Raw genomic sequence first — 5,205 nt, forward strand, 5'->3', positions numbered from 1 at the left:
TTAAACATTAAAGTGACTAGTGTTCCATTATTAAAGTGGCCAGTGATTCCAAGTCTATGTATATAGGGCATCAGCCTCTAAGGTGCAGGGTTGTGTAACCGGGTGGAAGCCGGCTAGTGATGGCTATTTAACAGTCTGATGGCCTTAAATTAGAAGCTGTTTTGACCTCACCTTCTCAATGATAGTGGGGTGAACAGGCCGTGGCTCAGATGGTTGATGTCCTTGATGATCCTTTTGGCCTTCCTGTGACATTGGGTGCTGTAGGTGTCCTGGAGGGCAGGTAGTTTGCCCCAGGTGATGTGTTGGTGTAACAGTTTAACTTTACGTCCGTCCCCTCGCCCATACCCGGGCGCGAACCAGGGACCCTCTGCACACATCAACAACAGTCACCCACGAAGCATCGTTACCCATCGCTCCACAAAAGCCGCGGCCCTTGCAGAGCAAGGGGAACCACTACTTCAAGGTCTCAACGCGAGTGACGTAACCGATTGAAACGCTATTAGCACGCACCACCGCTAACTAGCTAGCAATTTCACATCCGTTACACTCACCCCCCTTTCAACCTCCTCCTTTTCCGCAGCAACCAGTGATCCGGGTCAACAGCATCAATGCAACAGTTTAACTTTAATCCGTCCCCTCGCCCCGACGCGAACCAGGGACCCTCTGCACACATCAACAACAGTCACCCACGAAGCGTCGTTACCCATCGCTCCACTTGCAGAGCAAGGGGAACCACTACTTCAAGGTCTCAAAGCGAGTGACGTAACCGATTGAAACGCTATTAGCGCGCACCACCGCTAACTAGCTAGCCATTTCACATCCGTTACATTGGGCAGACCGCACCACCATCTGGAGTGCCCTGCGGTTGTGGGCGGTGCAGTTGCCGTATCAGGCGGTGATACAGCCTGACACAATGCTCTCAATTGTGCATTTGTAAAAGTTTGTGAGGGTTTTAGGGGCCAAGCCAAATTTCTTCAGCCTCCTGAGGTGGGTGGACCATTTCAGATCATCAGTGATGTGTACGCTGAAGAACAAACGTCAGTGATGTGTAAGCCAAGGAACACATGTTTGGGCGACCCATCCAAGATTAACATAGAAATGTGAATTATAGATCTGTCATTCTTATTGAAAGCAAGTCTAAGAAGTGGTAGATATATTTTATGTGAGCTATTTCTATGCTTTCTGTTTTTAAGTTTCATTTGGGGTCTTTTACATATGGTTTTGTACACCAGCTTCAAATGGCTGAAAATACAATATTTTTGGGTATGGAAAATATATTTCACAGCTGTTTAGATGGTACAATGATTCTCTGCACTTGCTTTTTTTGTCACATAAACTGAAATGAGGCGAACAATTAGAATTTTAGCAACCAGGAAATGGCGGAGTGATTTATGCATAGTGAATCTTTAAAATATCCACATCAATGGGGGGTAGGGATGTCCCAAGGAACCCGGATAGCACATATCATTCCTCTAGTTGTAACCATAGAGATAGATAGAGGACTCATAGAGATAGAGATAGATAGAGATAGAGTACTCGGCAGGTAGCCTAGTGGTTAGAGCGTTGGACTAGTAACCGAAAGGTTGCAAGAGCTGACAAGGTGAAAATCTGTCGTTCTGCACCTGAACAAGGCAGTTAACCCACTGTTCCTAGGCCGTCATTGAAAATAAGAATTTGTTCTTAACTGACTTGCCTAGTTAAATAAAGGTAAAATTAAATAAATTAAAAAACAGCCCAAACTGGCTCTAACCAGAATAGAAAGAGTGGGAGGCCACGGTGCACAACTGAGCAAGAGGACAAGTACATTACAGTGTCTATTTTGAGAAACAAAGTCCTCAACTGGCAGCTTCATTAAATAGTACCCACAAAACACCAGTCTCAACGTCGACAGTGAAGAGGCGACTCCGGGATGCTGTCCTTCTAGGCAGAGTTGCAAAGAAAAAGCCATATCTCAGACTGGCCAATTAAAAGAAAAGATACAGATGGGCAAAAGAACACAGACACTGGACAGAGGAACTCTGCCTAGAAGGCCAGCATCCCGGAGTCGCTGGTGATGCCGAAACGTAGGTAAATACCCAATAAATTACTGGGAGTTTATAAATGGAGTTTGCGACTCTTTTTATTTTGATAGTTTATAGTTTATTCACCGTTAGTCTTCATCTCCACACAAACACATGTTTCTGTCTTTCACTAATTCATTCTAATTAACTTAATCATTATGACACACCCCTCACTATTTTCATTGGTTGCACTAATTGCACTGTTTGTCTACATAACCTGGTTCAAGTATTCATGATATTACCATGAAGAAGGCGCAGTGATGTCGAAATGTTGGTAAATACCTAATAAATTACTGGGAGTTTATATGGAGTGTGCGACTCTCTTAATTTTGATACAAAATCCGTTGGCACCACATAACATACCAAGTATTACAGTGTCATGGACATTAATTTCAGTAGCACTCTGCCAACACGCACACACATATAACTCACTCACTCACTCACTCACTCACTCACTCACTCACTCACTCACTCACTCACTCACTACAGTACATACACTACAAACTAGTGACAATATCACCCTATTACAGACATTTAACAGTTTTCTCTTGTCACATCAAACCACAATTTTCTTACAGTATTTTTGACACGGTCATCTACAGTTCATGAATAATTAAACACCAGAAGTGTGAATGATGTGAATGCATATCAATTTCAGTCATAAAGATAAGCTACCAGGTGAGCTACTGCTTTACTCTGACCATGGGCCAGGTCCAACCCAGTTTTTACATGGTTCTCATATTATATAGCCATGTCTTTCACTTTGTAAGTTGACCCATGTGTGTAAATGGCACTAACAAAGTTAGTGTTTATTTCTGTAAGCCCCTTCCCACTGTTCATCACTCAAAGCTTTGTCAGTTACATAATCACGACAAGTGACAATCCTTTGAGGAACCAGGGTAAGGGGATCAGTGTACTGTACTGTTCAGACTTAAGCATAGTTTTAGGACATAATACTGCCATGACAGAACATCTTAGAACATGCTATTCCACTAACATTAACAAGATCCAATTACTGACCAACAAAAACTGTTTCTACAGTGCATTTGGGAAGTATTCAGACCCCTAGACTTTTTCCACATTTTGTTACGTTACAGCCTTATTCTAAAATTGATTAAATTGTTTTTTTCTCCCTCATGATGCTGCCACCACCATGCTTCACCGTAGGAATGGACCTGAGCTCAATTTCGATTCTCATAGCAAAGGGTCTGAACACTTATATAAATAAGGTATTTAGATAAGTATTTCTAGAAACCTGTTTTTGGTTAGTCATTATTGGGTATTGTGTGCAGATTTATAAAGAATACAATTCATTTAATCCATTTTAGAATAAGGCTGTAATGTAGCAAAATGTGTAAAAAGTCAAGGGGATTGAATACTTCCCGAATGCACTGTACTTAACCCATTTCTATATCTTGTGTTGTTTATAGCCTCCATTTGCCCATCCAGAAGTAGCGATATCTCTTCTTTAGTGTTGAGAGGCCTGTTCATAGGTACCTGTGTATCTCTGATTAATGCCTGTATTGCAGGTAAGTGCTTATTTTCACTTCAAAATGATTCTTGATATCACAGTTAACGCATCATCTGACTCTCCTTGGTGTAATATATCACACATTTCTTTTTCGATTTGTTTGAAGTGGACCATGCTTGCTTTGTTTTTCATTGTTCATTGTGACCTCTCCAGTTATTCTCTATGTTCCACCTCCTCTTGACCTTTTGAATGTTTTTGAGACCTCCTTTTTCAACACCACACATATAGACCTAAAAACCTGCTTTACTGATCTCTTTGGAAGGTAGGTTTGAACATTTACAACAGTAAAAAGGGTTTAAGAGCTGGTAGATATCAGGATATAACATGTTTCTCTACAGATCATTCTACAAATCTAACCTAATGCTTTGTTGCTGCACTGTGAACAATGGGACCATATCATTTGATGGCTCCTGGAGCACGGTGACCAACGCCACTTTGTACTTCACCAAATGCTGTGACCTCTTTGATAACACCGATTGTAACTAGGTCATCCTGTAAATCGTATGTTGATTACCAGTGAGTAGATTAACTTATTCATTGTATGTATATATTTTTCATAACCTTTATTCACATTTTATTGTATATATTTATACTGTAAGTAATATAGAGTAAACTTTGTCCCGAGATTACAAAATTAAGATAAAGCATGTACAGATTAAACCAGCCCTTTGACATGTTATTTTTTTAATGATAAATATTTATTTCTTAAGATTCACCCTTTCATTCAAAGTGTCAGAAGACAGATATTATGAAAATAAATGTAAAGAAATACTGAAATGAATATTGATTGTAAATTATAAGAGTAGATTATTATATTGAGTAAATCTGTAAATACAGTACGTAAAAATATGAGTATGAACGTTTGACAAGAATGGTATGTACACTTTTATTTTACAAAATCCGTTGGCACCACATTACATACCAAATATTATAGTGTCATGGACATTATTTTCAGTAGCACTCTGCCAACAAGAACACAAAAAAACCTCCCTCCCTCCCTCCCTCCCTCCCTCCCTCCCTCCCTCCCTCCCTCCCTCCCTCCCTCCCTCCCTCCCTCCCTCCCTCACTCACTCACTCACTCACTCACTCACTCACTCACTCACTCACTCACTCACTCACTCACTCACTACAGTACATACACTACACTACAAACTAGTGACAATATCACCCTATTACACACATTACAGACATTTAACAGTTTGCTCATGTCACATCAAACCACAATTTTCTTACAGTATTTTTGACACGGTCATCTACAGTTCATGAATAATTAAACACCAGAAGTGTGAATGATGTGAATGCATATCAATTTCAGTCATAAAGATAAGCTACCAGGTGAGCTACTGCTTTACTCTGACCATGGGCCAGGTCCAACCCAGTTTTTACATGGTTCTCATATTATATAGCCATGTCTTTCACTTTGTAAGTTGACCCATGTGTGTAAATGGCACTAACAAAGTTAGTGTTTATTTCTGTAAGCCCCTTCCCACTGTTCATCACTCAAAGCTTTGTCAGTTACATATCACGACAAGTGACAATCCTTTGAGGAACCAGGGTAAGGGGATCAGTGTACTGTACTGTTCAGATTTAAGCTGTGAACATATTATTTTCTAA

The sequence above is a fragment of the Salvelinus alpinus genome, chromosome 15, assembly GCF_045679555.1.
Source record: "Salvelinus alpinus chromosome 15, SLU_Salpinus.1, whole genome shotgun sequence".
NCBI classification, from domain to species: Eukaryota; Metazoa; Chordata; class Actinopteri; order Salmoniformes; family Salmonidae; genus Salvelinus; species Salvelinus alpinus.